At 41.0% G+C, this 22,237-nt stretch overlaps 1 protein-coding gene across 1 annotated transcript in view; it reads left to right on the top strand.

Moving 5' to 3' along the window:
• Window positions 1-1,141: 1,141 nt before the first annotated feature.
• LOC141074247 (oocyte zinc finger protein XlCOF7.1-like) overlaps window positions 1,142-22,237 on the top strand; it is a 39,638-nt gene continuing 18,542 nt past the window's right edge. Inside the window, exon 1 of the mRNA XM_073561861.1 lies at window positions 1,142-1,383. The gene's annotated coding sequence lies outside the window, so the exon portion shown is untranslated. The remainder of the gene's footprint in view (window positions 1,384-22,237) is intronic.

The following is a 22,237-nucleotide window of genomic DNA, read 5'->3' as shown; positions in this document are numbered from 1 at the left end:
TAGGATCTCAGCTGTGCCGAGATCCCAGTCTGCGCAGGCGCTGCCCCTGGCAGCCCACAGCTTCAGGAAAATGGCCGCCGAGAAAGCAATTCACTCTATTTTGCCTCACCGCCATCGCACTGCTTCTGCTGTCGCTGGCTTCCTGAGGAAGGGACCCTGCCTCCTGTGATCTTGCTCCACCCCAGCCGCTGCAACCCTCTGATAAGCTACATTTGGACCTAACGATACACCCCCCTTTTTCCCCCTAAATTTGGTTGGAAAAAAGTGTGCCTTATAGTCCAAAAAATACAGTAAATGTTTTCGGAAGCCCTACTCTACGTGTGCTACAGGGTGCATTGGAGTGCCTCCTAATGTTTGGAAACCCTTGCACAGAATGCATACGCTTTACCAGTCTAGGAGACCCACTCCTTCCAAATGGGGAATATTGTTTCTTTATTGCAAGCAATGAGAAAGTGCAAAAACTGCCTGTGTGAACATAGCCTAGGGGGTGGAGGAAGTGTATATACAAGTCATTATACAGGAAAGAATGATTTCTCTTCGGTTTTGTATGTTTTCTGGTTCTGGCCCGGGAGTCACAGATGCGTCGTCCCCATGCTGGCTCCATCCATGTCAGTGCTTTGCCTGCCCCCAGACACCCTAGGAGGGTCTGCAGAAAACGCTTGAGTTTCCCACTGGCTGCCATCATACTAGTAAGTAACTCGAGTAGTCAAACATCTGACCTCCTGGATGCAAGCACCGCGCACCCCCTCATCCACAGGGGCAACCTGTGCAGCCGCAGCTTCTGTCCCAGGCTCATTACTGGACTGTGTGCGCCCCAGTAATGGGGGGGTAGCCGTGTACTTGGTGACGTGTGTGGCTATCACACGGAAATCCTCCTTCAGGAGAATGGGAAATAGTCGTGTTTACAAAACTTGGCGAAATCCCATTACTCCCTCAGACGTAAGAAACCTTTTCTCTATATGACAGGAGAACAGTCCTTGTGGGGAGGAATTGCCCATGCACTGTGAGCTGCTGAAACCTGGTTCCATCCTGGACCTGACCACTAGGGGGACACCACGTCCTTCGCTCACTACCTGTCTCTGACATATGGAAACACCTCACTTTCTGCAAACTGTACAATGGCTCCTCCCACACAAGTTTGGCCACGTGGGTGTGACGTCACGGAAGCGCTGTAGCCCGGCCCCTAGGATTTAGCCTCTGTCGTAGGGAAGACTAGGATCGGGGTCAGCGGCTCAGCGTGGAGGCTGCCTGCTGTGTGTGCTGTGCCGGGCTCATTGCGGGAGTAGTCACACGTGGTTGGAGTCCTGTGTGTGGACGTGACGTGTGACTTCCGCCTCATTTCTAGGCACAGTAGTGCATGAGTGCTCGCGGCCGGAGTATGAGGTACGTGACGTCACCTGCACAGGAGATGTGGTCACGTGAGATCGCTGCATGTCAGTGCCACCCGTGCCCGGTCCCCCCACAGACGTGCTCCTGGGGTTCACTAGCGGCACGTAACCTACCTGTAACGTCTGGTCGTCACTCATTCTGCCAACCAGCCAGCCTCGCCCTCCTCAGCGCCAGTCCTCACACCGGTGTCACCTACCAAAGGGCACAAGTGCCCGACATAGCGCTCGTCCAACTGCATATAGTGCTGGGAATGGGCTGATGGGCGGGGGTCCGTCTACTGGGTATACAGTGTGTCTGGCCACTAGCACTGCTGGGCACACCCTGTGTAATATGCATAGATATTGGAGCTGCCATATATAATGCTCATCTGTTATACCCTCATCGGCACATACTGTATATAGTACGTGCACACACAGCTTGTTGTATCTCCCATATATAATACTCAGTATATACACTGACGTCTGTTATACCCTCATCGGCACATACTGTATATAGTACGTGCACACACAGCTTGTTGTATCTCCCATATATAATACTCCGTATATACACTGACGTCTGTTATACCCTCATCGGCACATACTGTATATAGTACATGCACACACAGCTTGTTGTATCTCCCATATATAATACTCCGTATATACACTGACGTCTGTTATACCCTCATCGGCACATACTGTATATAGTACATGCACACACAGCTTGTTGTATCTCCCATATATAATACTCAGTATATACACTGACGTCTGTTATACCCTCATCGGCACATACTGTATATAGTACGTGCACACACAGCTTGTTGTATCTCCCATATATAATACTCCGTATATACACTGACGTCTGTTATACCGTCATCGGCACATACTGTATATAGTACGTGCACACACAGCTTCCTGTATCTCCCATATATAATACTCCGTATATACACTGACGTCTGTTATACCCTCATCGGCACATACTGTATATAGTACATGCACACACAGCTTGTTGTATCTCCCATATATAATACTCCGTATATACACTGACGTCTGTTATACCCTCATCGGCACATACTGTATATAGTACATGCACACACAGCTTGTTGTATCTCCCATATATAATACTCAGTATATACACTGACGTCTGTTATACCCTCATCGGCACATACTGTATATAGTACGTGCACACACAGCTTGTTGTATCTCCCATATATAATACTCAGTATATACACTGACGTCTGTTATACCCTCATCGGCACATACTGTATATAGTACGTGCACACACAGCTTGTTGTATCTCCCATATATAATACTCCGTATATACACTGACGTCTGTTATACCCTCATCGGCACATACTGTATATAGTACATGCACACACAGCTTGTTGTATCTCCCATATATAATACTCCGTATATACACTGACGTCTGTTATACCCTCATCGGCACATACTGTATATAGTACATGCACACACAGCTTGTTGTATCTCCCATATATAATACTCAGTATATACACTGACGTCTGTTATACCCTCATCGGCACATACTGTATATAGTACGTGCACACACAGCTTGTTGTATCTCCCATATATAATACTCCGTATATACACTGACGTCTGTTATACCGTCATCGGCACATACTGTATATAGTACGTGCACACACAGCTTCCTGTATCTCCCATATATAATACTCCGTATATACACTGACGTCTGTTATACCCTCATCGGCACATACTGTATATAGTACATGCACACACAGCTTGTTGTATCTCCCATATATAATACTCCGTATATACACTGACGTCTGTTATACCCTCATCGGCACATACTGTATATAGTACATGCACACACAGCTTGTTGTATCTCCCATATATAATACTCAGTATATACACTGACGTCTGTTATACCCTCATCGGCACATACTGTATATAGTACGTGCACACACAGCTTGTTGTATCTCCCATATATAATACTCAGTATATACACTGACGTCTGTTATACCCTCATCGGCACATACTGTATATAGTACGTGCACACACAGCTTCCTGTATCTCCCATATATAATACTCCGTATATACACTGACGTCTGTTATACCCTCATCGGCACATACTGTATATAGTACGTGCACACACAGCTTGTTGTATCTCCCATATATAATACTCCGTATATACACTGACGTCTGTTATACCCTCATCGGCACATACTGTATATAGTACATGCACACACAGCTTGTTGTATCTCCCATATATAATACTCCGTATATACACTGACGTCTGTTATACCCTCATCGGCACATACTGTATATAGTACATGCACACACAGCTTGTTGTATCTCCCATATATAATACTCAGTATATACACTGACGTCTGTTATACCCTCATCGGCACATACTGTATATAGTACGTGCACACACAGCTTGTTGTATCTCCCATATATAATACTCCGTATATACACTGACGTCTGTTATACCGTCATCGGCACATACTGTATATAGTACGTGCACACACAGCTTCCTGTATCTCCCATATATAATACTCCGTATATACACTGACGTCTGTTATACCCTCATCGGCACATACTGTATATAGTACATGCACACACAGCTTGTTGTATCTCCCATATATAATACTCCGTATATACACTGACGTCTGTTATACCCTCATCGGCACATACTGTATATAGTACATGCACACACAGCTTGTTGTATCTCCCATATATAATACTCAGTATATACACTGACGTCTGTTATACCCTCATCGGCACATACTGTATATAGTACGTGCACACACAGCTTGTTGTATCTCCCATATATAATACTCAGTATATACACTGACGTCTGTTATACCCTCATCGGCACATACTGTATATAGTACGTGCACACACAGCTTGTTGTATCTCCCATATATAATACTCCGTATATACACTGACGTCTGTTATACCCTCATCGGCACATACTGTATATAGTACATGCACACACAGCTTGTTGTATCTCCCATATATAATACTCCGTATATACACTGACGTCTGTTATACCCTCATCGGCACATACTGTATATAGTACATGCACACACAGCTTGTTGTATCTCCCATATATAATACTCAGTATATACACTGACGTCTGTTATACCCTCATCGGCACATACTGTATATAGTACGTGCACACACAGCTTGTTGTATCTCCCATATATAATACTCCGTATATACACTGACGTCTGTTATACCGTCATCGGCACATACTGTATATAGTACGTGCACACACAGCTTCCTGTATCTCCCATATATAATACTCCGTATATACACTGACGTCTGTTATACCCTCATCGGCACATACTGTATATAGTACATGCACACACAGCTTGTTGTATCTCCCATATATAATACTCCGTATATACACTGACGTCTGTTATACCCTCATCGGCACATACTGTATATAGTACATGCACACACAGCTTGTTGTATCTCCCATATATAATACTCAGTATATACACTGACGTCTGTTATACCCTCATCGGCACATACTGTATATAGTACGTGCACACACAGCTTGTTGTATCTCCCATATATAATACTCAGTATATACACTGACGTCTGTTATACCCTCATCGGCACATACTGTATATAGTACGTGCACACACAGCTTCCTGTATCTCCCATATATAATACTCCGTATATACACTGACGTCTGTTATACCCTCATCGGCACATACTGTATATAGTACGTGCACACACAGCTTGTTGTATCTCCCATATATAATACTCCGTATATACACTGACGTCTGTTATACCCTCATCGGCACATACTGTATATAGTACATGCACACACAGCTTGTTGTATCTCCCATATATAATACTCCGTATATACACTGACATCTGTTATACCGTCATCGGCACATACTGTATATAGTACATGCACACACAGCTTGTTGTATCTCCCATATATAATACTCCGTATATACACTGACGTCTGTTATACCCTCATCGGCACATACTGTATATAGTACATGCACACACAGCTTGTTGTATCTCCCATATTTAATACTCCGTATATACACTGACATCTGTTATACCCTCATCGGCACATACTGTATATAGTACATGCACACACAGCTTGTTGTATCTCCCATATATAATACTCCGTATATACACTGACGTCTGTTATACCCTCATCGGCACATACTGTATATAGTACGTGCACACACAGCTTGTTGTATCTCCCATATATAATACTCCGTATATACACTGACGTCTGTTATACCCTCATCGGCACATACTGTATATAGTACATGCACACACATCTTGTTGTATCTCCCATATATAATACTCCGTATATACACTGACGTCTGTTATACCCTCATCGGCACATACTGTATATAGTACGTGCACACACAGCTTGTTGTATCTCCCATATATAATACTCCGTATATACACTGACGTCTGTTATACCCTCATCGGCACATACTGTATATAGTACGTGCACACACAGCTTGTTGTATCTCCCATATATAATACTCCGTATATACACTGACGTCTGTTATACCCTCATCGGCACATACTGTATATAGTACGTGCACACACAGCTTGTTGTATCTCCCATATATAATACTCCGTATATACACTGACGTCTGTTATACCCTCATCGGCACATACTGTATATAGTACATGCACACACAGCTTGTTGTATCTCCCATATATAATACTCCGTATATACACTGACGTCTGTTATACCCTCATCGGCACATACTGTATATAGTACGTGCACACACAGCTTGTTGTATCTCCCATATATAATACTCCGTATATACACTGACGTCTGTTATACCCTCATCGGCACATACTGTATATAGTACATGCACACACAGCTTGTTGTATCTCCCATATATAATACTCCGTATATACACTGACGTCTGTTATACCCTCATCGGCACATACTGTATATAGTACGTGCACACACAGCTTGTTGTATCTCCCATATATAATACTCCGTATATACACTGACGTCTGTTATACCCTCATCGGCACATACTGTATATAGTACGTGCACACACAGCTTGTTGTATCTCCCATATATAATACTCCGTATATACACTGACATCTGTTATACCCTCATCGGCACATACTGTATATAGTACATGCACACACAGCTTGTTGTATCTCCCATATATAATACTCCGTATATACACTGACATCTGTTATACCCTCATCGGCACATACTGTATATAGTACGTGCACACACAGCTTGTTGTATCTCCCATATATAATACTCCGTATATACACTGACATCTGTTATACCCTCATCGGCACATACTGTATATAGTACATGCACACACAGCTTGTTGTATCTCCCATATATAATACTCCGTATATACACTGACGTCTGTTATACCCTCATCGGCACATACTGTATATAGTACGTGCACACACAGCTTGTTGTATCTCCCATATATAATACGCAGTATATATACTGACGTCTGTTATACCCTCATCGGCACATACTGTATATAGTACGTGCACACACAGCTTGTTGTATCTCCCATATATAATACTCCGTATATACACTGACGTCTGTTATACCCTCATCGGCACATACTGTATATAGTACGTGCACACACAGCTTGTTGTATCTCCCATATATAATACGCAGTATATACACTGACATCTGTTATACCCTCATCGGCACATACTGTATATAGTACATGCACACACAGCTTGCTGTATCTCCCATATATAATACTCCGTATATACACTGACGTCTGTTATACCGTCATCGGCACATACTGTATATAGTACGTGCACACACAGCTTGTTGTATCTCCCATATATAATACTCCGTATATACACTGAAGTCTGTTATACCGTCATCGGCACATACTGTATATAGTACATGCACACACAGCTTGTTGTATCTCCCATATATAATACTCAGTATATACACTGACATCTGTTATACCCTCATCGGCACATACTGTATATAGTACGTGCACACACAGCTTGTTGTATCTCCCATATATAATACTCAGTATATACACTGACATCTGTTATACCCTCATCGGCACATACTGTATATAGTACATGCACACACAGCTTGTTGTATCTCCCATATATAATACTCCGTATATACACTGACATCTGTTATACCCTCATCGGCACATACTGTATATAGTACATGCACACACAGCTTGTTGTATCTCCCATATATAATACTCCGTATATACACTGACATCTGTTATACCCTCATCGGCACATACTGTATATAGTACATGCACACACAGCTTGTTGTATCTCCCATATATAATACTCCGTATATACACTGACATCTGTTATACCCTCATCGGCACATACTGTATATAGTACATGCACACACAGCTTGTTGTATCTCCCATATATAATACTCCGTATATACACTGACATCTGTTATACCCTCATCGGCACATACTGTATATAGTACGTGCACACACAGCTTGTTGTATCTCCCATATATAATACTCCGTATATACACTGACATCTGTTATACCCTCATCGGCACATACTGTATATAGTACATGCACACACAGCTTGTTGTATCTCCCATATATAATACTCCGTATATACACTGACGTCTGTTATACCCTCATCGGCACATACTGTATATAGTACGTGCACACACAGCTTGTTGTATCTCCCATATATAATACGCAGTATATATACTGACGTCTGTTATACCCTCATCGGCACATACTGTATATAGTACGTGCACACACAGCTTGTTGTATCTCCCATATATAATACTCCGTATATACACTGACGTCTGTTATACCCTCATCGGCACATACTGTATATAGTACGTGCACACACAGCTTGTTGTATCTCCCATATATAATACGCAGTATATACACTGACGTCTGTTATACCCTCATCGGCACATACTGTATATAGTACATGCACACACAGCTTGTTGTATCTCCCATATATAATACTCAGTATATACACTGACCTCTGTTATACCCTCATCGGCACATACTGTATATAGTACATGCACACACAGCTTGTTGTATCTCCCATATATAATACTCCGTATATACACTGACGTCTGTTATACCCTCATCGGCACATACTGTATATAGTACGTGCACACACAGCTTGTTGTATCTCCCATATATAATACTCCGTATATACACTGACATCTGTTATACCGTCATCGGCACATACTGTATATAGTACATGCACACACAGCTTGTTGTATCTCCCATATATAATACTCCGTATATACACTGACGTCTGTTATACCCTCATCGGCACATACTGTATATAGTACATGCACACACAGCTTGTTGTATCTCCCATATATAATACTCCGTATATACACTGACGTCTGTTATACCCTCATCGGCACATACTGTATATAGTACATGCACACACAGCTTGTTGTATCTCCCATATATAATACTCCGTATATACACTGACGTCTGTTATACCCTCATCGGCACATACTGTATATAGTACATGCACACACAGCTTGTTGTATCTCCCATATATAATACTCCGTATATACACTGACGTCTGTTATACCCTCATCGGCACATACTGTATATAGTACATGCACACACAGCTTGTTGTATCTCCCATATATAATACTCCGTATATACACTGACGTCTGTTATACCCTCATCGGCACATACTGTATATAGTACGTGCACACACAGCTTGTTGTATCTCCCATATATAATACGCAGTATATACACTGACATCTGTTATACCCTCATCGGCACATACTGTATATAGTACATGCACACACAGCTTGTTGTATCTCCCATATATAATACGCAGTATATACACTGACATCTGTTATACCCTCGTCGGCACATACTGTATATAGTACATGCACACACAGCTTGCTGTATCTCCCATATATAATACTCCGTATATACACTGACGTCTGTTATACCGTCATCGGCACATACTGTATATAGTACGTGCACACACAGCTTGTTGTATCTCCCATATATAATACTCCGTATATACACTGAAGTCTGTTATACCGTCATCGGCACATACTGTATATAGTACATGCACACACAGCTTGTTGTATCTCCCATATATAATACTCAGTATATACACTGACATCTGTTATACCCTCATCGGCACATACTGTATATAGTACGTGCACACACAGCTTGTTGTATCTCCCATATATAATACTCAGTATATACACTGACATCTGTTATACCCTCATCGGCACATACTGTATATAGTACGTGCACACACAGCTTGTTGTATCTCCCATATATAATACTCCGTATATACACTGACATCTGTTATACCCTCATCGGCACATACTGTATATAGTACATGCACACACAGCTTGTTGTATCTCCCATATATAATACTCCGTATATACACTGACATCTGTTATACCCTCATCGGCACATACTGTATATAGTACATGCACACACAGCTTGTTGTATCTCCCATATATAATACTCCGTATATACACTGACATCTGTTATACCCTCATCGGCACATACTGTATATAGTACATGCACACACAGCTTGTTGTATCTCCCATATATAATACTCCGTATATACACTGACATCTGTTATACCCTCATCGGCACATACTGTATATAGTACGTGCACACACAGCTTGTTGTATCTCCCATATATAATACTCCGTATATACACTGACATCTGTTATACCCTCATCGGCACATACTGTATATAGTACGTGCACACACAGCTTGTTGTATCTCCCATATATAATACTCCGTATATACACTGACGTCTGTTATACCCTCATCGGCACATACTGTATATAGTACGTGCACACACAGCTTGTTGTATCTCCCATATATAATACGCAGTATATACACTGACGTCTGTTATACCCTCATCGGCACATACTGTATATAGTACATGCACACACAGCTTGTTGTATCTCCCATATATAATACTCAGTATATACACTGACCTCTGTTATACCCTCATCGGCACATACTGTATATAGTACATGCACACACAGCTTGTTGTATCTCCCATATATAATACTCCGTATATACACTGACGTCTGTTATACCCTCATCGGCACATACTGTATATAGTACGTGCACACACAGCTTGTTGTATCTCCCATATATAATACTCCGTATATACACTGACATCTGTTATACCGTCATCGGCACATACTGTATATAGTACATGCACACACAGCTTGTTGTATCTCCCATATATAATACTCCGTATATACACTGACGTCTGTTATACCCTCATCGGCACATACTGTATATAGTACATGCACACACAGCTTGTTGTATCTCCCATATATAATACGCAGTATATACACTGACGTCTATTATACCCTCATCGGCACATACTGTATATAGTACGTGCACACACAGCTTCCTGTATCTCCCATATATAATACGCAGTATATACACTGACGTCTGTTATACACTCATCGGCACATACTGTATATAGTACATGCACACACAGCTTGTTGTATCTCCCATATATAATACGCAGTATATACACTGACCTCTGTTATACCCTCATCGGCACATACTGTATATAGTACGTGCACACACAGCTTCCTGTATCTCCCATATATAATACTCCGTATATACACTGACGTCTGTTATACCCTCATTGGCACATACTGTATATAGTACATGCACACACAGCTTGTTGTATCTCCCATATATAATACTCCGTATATACACTGACGTCTGTTATACCCTCATCGGCACATACTGTATATAGTACATGCACACACAGCTTGTTGTATCTCCCATATATAATACGCAGTATATACACTGACGTCTGTTATACCCTCATCGGCACATACTGTATATAGTACGTGCACACACAGCTTGTTGTATCTCCCATATATAATACTCCGTATATACACTGACGTCTGTTATACCCTCATCGGCACATACTGTATATAGTACGTGCACACACAGCTTGTTGTATCTCCCATATATAATACGCAGTATATACACTGACGTCTGTTATACCCTCATCGGCACATACTGTATATAGTACATGCACACACAGCTTGTTGTATCTCCCATATATAATACTCAGTATATACACTGACCTCTGTTATACCCTCATCGGCACATACTGTATATAGTACATGCACACACAGCTTGTTGTATCTCCCATATATAATACTCCGTATATACACTGACGTCTGTTATACCCTCATCGGCACATACTGTATATAGTACGTGCACACACAGCTTGTTGTATCTCCCATATATAATACTCCGTATATACACTGACATCTGTTATACCGTCATCGGCACATACTGTATATAGTACATGCACACACAGCTTGTTGTATCTCCCATATATAATACTCCGTATATACACTGACGTCTGTTATACCCTCATCGGCACATACTGTATATAGTACATGCACACACAGCTTGTTGTATCTCCCATATATAATACTCCGTATATACACTGACGTCTGTTATACCCTCATCGGCACATACTGTATATAGTACATGCACACACAGCTTGTTGTATCTCCCATATATAATACTCCGTATATACACTGACGTCTGTTATACCCTCATCGGCACATACTGTATATAGTACGTGCACACACAGCTTCCTGTATCTCCCATATATAATACTCCGTATATACACTGACGTCTGTTATACCCTCATCGGCACATACTGTATATAGTACATGCACACACAGCTTGTTGTATCTCCCATATATAATACTCCGTATATACACTGACGTCTGTTATACCCTCATCGGCACATACTGTATATAGTACGTGCACACACAGCTTGTTGTATCTCCCATATATAATACTCCGTATATACACTGACATCTGTTATACCCTCATCGGCACATACTGTATATAGTACATGCACACACAGCTTGTTGTATCTCCCATATATAATACTCCGTATATACACTGACGTCTGTTATACCCTCATCGGCACATACTGTATATAGTACATGCACACACAGCTTGTTGTATCTCCCATATATAATACTCCGTATATACACTGACGTCTGTTATACCGTCATCGGCACATACTGTATATAGTACATGCACACACAGCTTGTTGTATCTCCCATATATAATACTCCGTATATACACTGACATCTGTTATACCCTCATCGGCACATACTGTATATAGTACATGCACACACAGCTTGTTGTATCTCCCATATATAATACTCCGTATATACACTGACGTCTGTTATACCCTCATCGGCACATACTGTATATAGTACATGCACACACAGCTTGTTGTATCTCCCATATATAATACGCAGTATATACACTGACATCTGTTATACCCTCATCGGCACATACTGTATATAGTACATGCACACACAGCTTGTTGTATCTCCCATATATAATACGCAGTATATACACTGACATCTGTTATACCCTCATCGGCACATACTGTATATAGTACATGCACACACAGCTTGCTGTATCTCCCATATATAATACTCCGTATATACACTGACGTCTGTTATACCGTCATCGGCACATACTGTATATAGTACGTGCACACACAGCTTGTTGTATCTCCCATATATAATACTCCGTATATACACTGAAGTCTGTTATACCGTCATCGGCACATACTGTATATAGTACATGCACACACAGCTTGTTGTATCTCCCATATATAATACTCAGTATATACACTGACATCTGTTATACCCTCATCGGCACATACTGTATATAGTACGTGCACACACAGCTTGTTGTATCTCCCATATATAATACTCAGTATATACACTGACATCTGTTATACCCTCATCGGCACATACTGTATATAGTACATGCACACACAGCTTGTTGTATCTCCCATATATAATACTCCGTATATACACTGACATCTGTTATACCCTCATCGGCACATACTGTATATAGTACATGCACACACAGCTTGTTGTATCTCCCATATATAATACTCCGTATATACACTGACATCTGTTATACCCTCATCGGCACATACTGTATATAGTACATGCACACACAGCTTGTTGTATCTCCCATATATAATACTCCGTATATACACTGACATCTGTTATACCCTCATCGGCACATACTGTATATAGTACATGCACACACAGCTTGTTGTATCTCCCATATATAATACTCCGTATATACACTGACATCTGTTATACCCTCATCGGCACATACTGTATATAGTACGTGCACACACAGCTTGTTGTATCTCCCATATATAATACTCCGTATATACACTGACATCTGTTATACCCTCATCGGCACATACTGTATATAGTACATGCACACACAGCTTGTTGTATCTCCCATATATAATACTCCGTATATACACTGACGTCTGTTATACCCTCATCGGCACATACTGTATATAGTACGTGCACACACAGCTTGTTGTATCTCCCATATATAATACGCAGTATATATACTGACGTCTGTTATACCCTCATCGGCACATACTGTATATAGTACGTGCACACACAGCTTGTTGTATCTCCCATATATAATACTCCGTATATACACTGACGTCTGTTATACCCTCATCGGCACATACTGTATATAGTACGTGCACACACAGCTTGTTGTATCTCCCATATATAATACGCAGTATATACACTGACGTCTGTTATACCCTCATCGGCACATACTGTATATAGTACATGCACACACAGCTTGTTGTATCTCCCATATATAATACTCCGTATATACACTGACGTCTGTTATACCCTCATCGGCACATACTGTATATAGTACATGCACACACAGCTTGTTGTATCTCCCATATATAATACGCAGTATATACACTGACATCTGTTATACCCTCATCGGCACATACTGTATATAGTACATGCACACACAGCTTGCTGTATCTCCCATATATAATACTCCGTATATACACTGACGTCTGTTATACCGTCATCGGCACATACTGTATATAGTACGTGCACACACAGCTTGTTGTATCTCCCATATATAATACTCCGTATATACACTGAAGTCTGTTATACCGTCATCGGCACATACTGTATATAGTACATGCACACACAGCTTGTTGTATCTCCCATATATAATACTCAGTATATACACTGACATCTGTTATACCCTCATCGGCACATACTGTATATAGTACGTGCACACACAGCTTGTTGTATCTCCCATATATAATACTCAGTATATACACTGACATCTGTTATACCCTCATCGGCACATACTGTATATAGTACATGCACACACAGCTTGTTGTATCTCCCATATATAATACTCCGTATATACACTGACATCTGTTATACCCTCATCGGCACATACTGTATATAGTACATGCACACACAGCTTGTTGTATCTCCCATATATAATACTCCGTATATACACTGACATCTGTTATACCCTCATCGGCACATACTGTATATAGTACATGCACACACAGCTTGTTGTATCTCCCATATATAATACTCCGTATATACACTGACATCTGTTATACCCTCATCGGCACATACTGTATATAGTACATGCACACACAGCTTGTTGTATCTCCCATATATAATACTCCGTATATACACTGACATCTGTTATACCCTCATCGGCACATACTGTATATAGTACGTGCACACACAGCTTGTTGTATCTCCCATATATAATACTCCGTATATACACTGACATCTGTTATACCCTCATCGGCACATACTGTATATAGTACATGCACACACAGCTTGTTGTATCTCCCATATATAATACTCCGTATATACACTGACGTCTGTTATACCCTCATCGGCACATACTGTATATAGTACGTGCACACACAGCTTGTTGTATCTCCCATATATAATACGCAGTATATATACTGACGTCTGTTATACCCTCATCGGCACATACTGTATATAGTACGTGCACACACAGCTTGTTGTATCTCCCATATATAATACTCCGTATATACACTGACGTCTGTTATACCCTCATCGGCACATACTGTATATAGTACGTGCACACACAGCTTGTTGTATCTCCCATATATAATACGCAGTATATACACTGACGTCTGTTATACCCTCATCGGCACATACTGTATATAGTACATGCACACACAGCTTGTTGTATCTCCCATATATAATACTCAGTATATACACTGACCTCTGTTATACCCTCATCGGCACATACTGTATATAGTACATGCACACACAGCTTGTTGTATCTCCCATATATAATACTCCGTATATACACTGACGTCTGTTATACCCTCATCGGCACATACTGTATATAGTACGTGCACACACAGCTTGTTGTATCTCCCATATATAATACTCCGTATATACACTGACATCTGTTATACCGTCATCGGCACATACTGTATATAGTACATGCACACACAGCTTGTTGTATCTCCCATATATAATACTCCGTATATACACTGACGTCTGTTATACCCTCATCGGCACATACTGTATATAGTACATGCACACACAGCTTGTTGTATCTCCCATATATAATACTCCGTATATACACTGACGTCTGTTATACCCTCATCGGCACATACTGTATATAGTACATGCACACACAGCTTGTTGTATCTCCCATATATAATACTCCGTATATACACTGACGTCTGTTATACCCTCATCGGCACATACTGTATATAGTACGTGCACACACAGCTTCCTGTATCTCCCATATATAATACTCCGTATATACACTGACGTCTGTTATACCCTCATCGGCACATACTGTATATAGTACATGCACACACAGCTTGTTGTATCTCCCATATATAATACTCCGTATATACACTGACGTCTGTTATACCCTCATCGGCACATACTGTATATAGTACGTGCACACACAGCTTGTTGTATCTCCCATATATAATACTCCGTATATACACTGACATCTGTTATACCCTCATCGGCACATACTGTATATAGTACATGCACACACAGCTTGTTGTATCTCCCATATATAATACTCCGTATATACACTGACGTCTGTTATACCCTCATCGGCACATACTGTATATAGTACATGCACACACAGCTTGTTGTATCTCCCATATATAATACTCCGTATATACACTGACGTCTGTTATACCGTCATCGGCACATACTGTATATAGTACATGCACACACAGCTTGTTGTATCTCCCATATATAATACTCCGTATATACACTGACATCTGTTATACCCTCATCGGCACATACTGTATATAGTACATGCACACACAGCTTGTTGTATCTCCCATATATAATACTCCGTATATACACTGACGTCTGTTATACCCTCATCGGCACATACTGTATATAGTACATGCACACACAGCTTGTTGTATCTCCCATATATAATACGCAGTATATACACTGACATCTGTTATACCCTCATCGGCACATACTGTATATAGTACATGCACACACAGCTTGTTGTATCTCCCATATATAATACGCAGTATATACACTGACATCTGTTATACCCTCGTCGGCACATACTGTATATAGTACATGCACACACAGCTTGCTGTATCTCCCATATATAATACTCCGTATATACACTGACGTCTGTTATACCGTCATCGGCACATACTGTATATAGTACGTGCACACACAGCTTGTTGTATCTCCCATATATAATACTCCGTATATACACTGAAGTCTGTTATACCGTCATCGGCACATACTGTATATAGTACATGCACACACAGCTTGTTGTATCTCCCATATATAATACTCAGTATATACACTGACATCTGTTATACCCTCATCGGCACATACTGTATATAGTACGTGCACACACAGCTTGTTGTATCTCCCATATATAATACTCAGTATATACACTGACATCTGTTATACCCTCATCGGCACATACTGTATATAGTACGTGCACACACAGCTTGTTGTATCTCCCATATATAATACTCCGTATATACACTGACATCTGTTATACCCTCATCGGCACATACTGTATATAGTACATGCACACACAGCTTGTTGTATCTCCCATATATAATACTCCGTATATACACTGACATCTGTTATACCCTCATCGGCACATACTGTATATAGTACATGCACACACAGCTTGTTGTATCTCCCATATATAATACTCCGTATATACACTGACATCTGTTATACCCTCATCGGCACATACTGTATATAGTACATGCACACACAGCTTGTTGTATCTCCCATATATAATACTCCGTATATACACTGACATCTGTTATACCCTCATCGGCACATACTGTATATAGTACGTGCACACACAGCTTGTTGTATCTCCCATATATAATACTCCGTATATACACTGACATCTGTTATACCCTCATCGGCACATACTGTATATAGTACATGCACACACAGCTTGTTGTATCTCCCATATATAATACTCCGTATATACACTGACGTCTGTTATACCCTCATCGGCACATACTGTATATAGTACGTGCACACACAGCTTGTTGTATCTCCCATATATAATACGCAGTATATATACTGACGTCTGTTATACCCTCATCGGCACATACTGTATATAGTACGTGCACACACAGCTTGTTGTATCTCCCATATATAATACTCCGTATATACACTGACGTCTGTTATACCCTCATCGGCACATACTGTATATAGTACGTGCACACACAGCTTGTTGTATCTCCCATATATAATACGCAGTATATACACTGACGTCTGTTATACCCTCATCGGCACATACTGTATATAGTACATGCACACACAGCTTGTTGTATCTCCCATATATAATACTCAGTATATACACTGACCTCTGTTATACCCTCATCGGCACATACTGTATATAGTACATGCACACACAGCTTGTTGTATCTCCCATATATAATACTCCGTATATACACTGACGTCTGTTATACCCTCATCGGCACATACTGTATATAGTACGTGCACACACAGCTTGTTGTATCTCCCATATATAATACTCCGTATATACACTGACATCTGTTATACCGTCATCGGCACATACTGTATATAGTACATGCACACACAGCTTGTTGTATCTCCCATATATAATACTCCGTATATACACTGACGTCTGTTATACCCTCATCGGCACATACTGTATATAGTACATGCACACACAGCTTGTTGTATCTCCCATATATAATACGCAGTATATACACTGACGTCTATTATACCCTCATCGGCACATACTGTATATAGTACGTGCACACACAGCTTCCTGTATCTCCCATATATAATACGCAGTATATACACTGACGTCTGTTATACACTCATCGGCACATACTGTATATAGTACATGCACACACAGCTTGTTGTATCTCCCATATATAATACGCAGTATATACACTGACCTCTGTTATACCCTCATCGGCACATACTGTATATAGTACGTGCACACACAGCTTCCTGTATCTCCCATATATAATACTCCGTATATACACTGACGTCTGTTATACCCTCATTGGCACATACTGTATATAGTACATGCACACACAGCTTGTTGTATCTCCCATATATAATACTCCGTATATACACTGACGTCTGTTATACCCTCATCGGCACATACTGTATATAGTACATGCACACACAGCTTGTTGTATCTCCCATATATAATACGCAGTATATACACTGACGTCTGTTATACCCTCATCGGCACATACTGTATATAGTACGTGCACACACAGCTTGTTGTATCTCCCATATATAATACTCCGTATATACACTGACGTCTGTTATACCCTCATCGGCACATACTGTATATAGTACGTGCACACACAGCTTGTTGTATCTCCCATATATAATACTCCGTATATACACTGACGTCTGTTATACCCTCATCGGCACATACTGTATATAGTACATGCACACACAGCTTGTTGTATCTCCCATATATAATACTCCGTATATACACTGACGTCTGTTATACCCTCATCGGCACATACTGTATATAGTACATGCACACACAGCTTGTTGTATCTCCCATATATAATACTCCGTATATACACTGACGTCTGTTATACCCTCATCGGCACATACTGTATATAGTACGTGCACACACAGCTTGTTGTATCTCCCATATATAATACTCCGTATATACACTGACGTCTGTTATACCCTCATCGGCACATACTGTATATAGTACATGCACACACAGCTTGTTGTATCTCCCATATATAATACTCAGTATATACACTGACATCTGTTATACCCTCATCGGCACATACTGTATATAGTACATGCACACGCAGCTTGTTGTATCTCCCATATATAATACGCAGTATATACACTGACATCTGTTATACCCTCATCGGCACATACTGTATATAGTACATGCACACACAGCTTGCTGTATCTCCCATATACACTCACTGGCCACTTTATTAGGTACACCTGTCCAACTGTGTGTTAAGACTTAATTTCTAATCAGCCAATCACATGGCGGCAACTCAGTGCATTTAGGCATGTAGACATGGTCAAGACAATCTCCTGCAGTTCAAACCGAGCATCAGTATGGGGAAGAAAGGTGATTTGAGTGCCTTTGAACGTGGCATGATTGTTGGTGCCAGAAGGGCTGGTCTGAGTATTTCAGAAACTGCTGATCTACTGGGATTTTCACGCACAACCATCTCTAGGGTTTACAGAGAATGGTCCGAAAAAGAAAAAAAATCCAGTGAGCGGCAGTTCTGTGGCCGGAAATGCCATGTTGATGCCAGAGGTCAGAGGAGAATGGGCAGACTGGTTCGAGCTGATAGAAAGGCAACAGTGACTCAAATTGCCACCCGTTACAACCAAGGTAGGCAGAAGAGCATCTCTGAACGCACAGTGCGTCGAACTTTGAGGCAGATGGGCTACAGCAGCAGAAGACCACACTGGGTACCACTCCTCTCAGCTAAGAACAGGAAACTGAGGCTACAATTTGCACAAGCTCATCGAAATTGGACAGTAGAAGATTGGAAAAACGTTGCCTGGTCTGATGAGTCTCGATTTCTGCTGCGACATTCGGATGGTAGGGTCAGAATTTGGCGTAAACAACATGAAAGCATGGATCCATCCTGCCTTGTATCAACGGTTCAGGCTGGTGGTGGTGGTGTCATGGTGTGGGGAATTTTTTCTGGGCACTCTTTGGGCCCCTTGGTACCAATTGAGCATCGTTGCAACGCCACAGCCTACCTGAGTATTGTTGCTGACCATGTCCATCCCTTTATGACCACAATGTACCCAACATCTGATGGCTACTTTCAGCAGGATAATGCGCCATGTCATAAAGCTCGAATCATCTCAGATTGGTTTCTTGAACATGACAATGAGTTTACTGTACTCAAATGGCCTCCTCAGTCACCAGATCTCAATCCAATAGAGCATCTTTGGGATGTGGTGGAACGGGAGATTCGCATCAGGGATGTGCAGCCGACAAATCTGCGCCAACTGTGTGATGCCATCATGTCAATATGGTCCAAAATCTCTGAGGAAGGCTTCCAGCACCTTGTTGAATCTCTGCCACGAAGAATTGAGGCAGTTCTGAAGGCAAAAGGGGGTCCAACCCCTTGCTAGCATGGTGTACCTAATAAAGTGGCCAGTGAGTGTATAATACTCCGTATATACACTGACGTCTGTTATACCGTCATCGGCACATACTGTATATAGTACGTGCACACACAGCTTGTTGTATCTCCCATATATAATACTCCGTATATACACTGAAGTCTGTTATACCGTCATCGGCACATACTGTATATAGTACATGCACACACAGCTTGTTGTATCTCCCATATATAATACTCAGTATATACACTGACATCTGTTATACCCTCATCGGCACATACTGTATATAGTACGTGCACACACAGCTTGTTGTATCTCCCATATATAATACTCAGTATATACACTGACATCTGTTATACCCTCATCGGCACATACTGTATATAGTACATGCACACACAGCTTGTTGTATCTCCCATATATAATACTCCGTATATACACTGACGTCTGTTATACCCTCATCGGCACATACTGTATATAGTACATGCACACACAGCTTGTTGTATCTCCCATATATAATACTCCGTATATACACTGAAGTCTGTTATACCGTCATCGGCACATACTGTATATAGTACATGCACACACAGCTTGTTGTATCTCCCATATATAATACTCAGTATATACACTGACATCTGTTATACCCTCATCGGCACATACTGTATATAGTACATGCACACACAGCTTGTTGTATCTCCCATATATAATACTCCGTATATACACTGACATCTGTTATACCCTCATCGGCACATACTGTATATAGTACATGCACACACAGCTTGTTGTATCTCCCATATATAATACGCAGTATATACACTGACATCTGTTATACCCTCATCGGCACATACTGTATATAGTACATGCACACACAGCTTGTTGTATCTCCCATATATAAGGCCTGTTTCACACTTCCGTTTATTCAAATCCGTCAAAATCCGTTGGTTTCCGTAAAAAAACGGATCCGCCATTTTTTTGCAGGATCCGATTTTTTTGTCCCATAGACTTCCATTAGTGGTTACCGCAGATCCGTCAAAAAAACGGATCCGTTTTTTTAAAAACGGATCCGTTTGCATCAGTTTCCGTCAAAAAAACGGAAACGGATCCGTTTGGCGGACACAAAAACGGAAGTGTGAAACAGGCCTAATACTCCGTATATACATTGACGTCTGTTATACCCTCATCGGCACATACTGTATATAGTACATGCACACACAGCTTGTTGTATCTCCCATATATAATACTCCGTATATACACTGACGTCTGTTATACCCTCATCGGCACATACTGTATATAGTACATGCACACACATCTTGTTGTATCTCCCATATATAATACTCCGTATATACACTGACGTCTGTTATACCCTCATCGGCAC

Source organism: Dendrobates tinctorius, unplaced genomic scaffold (genome assembly GCF_039654945.1).
Source record: "Dendrobates tinctorius isolate UK_male_01 unplaced genomic scaffold, ASM3965494v1 ptg000331l, whole genome shotgun sequence".
NCBI classification, from domain to species: Eukaryota; Metazoa; Chordata; class Amphibia; order Anura; family Dendrobatidae; genus Dendrobates; species Dendrobates tinctorius.
The sequence above is the reverse complement of the archived record's forward strand: the minus strand, read 5'-3'. Positions and strand labels throughout refer to the sequence as shown.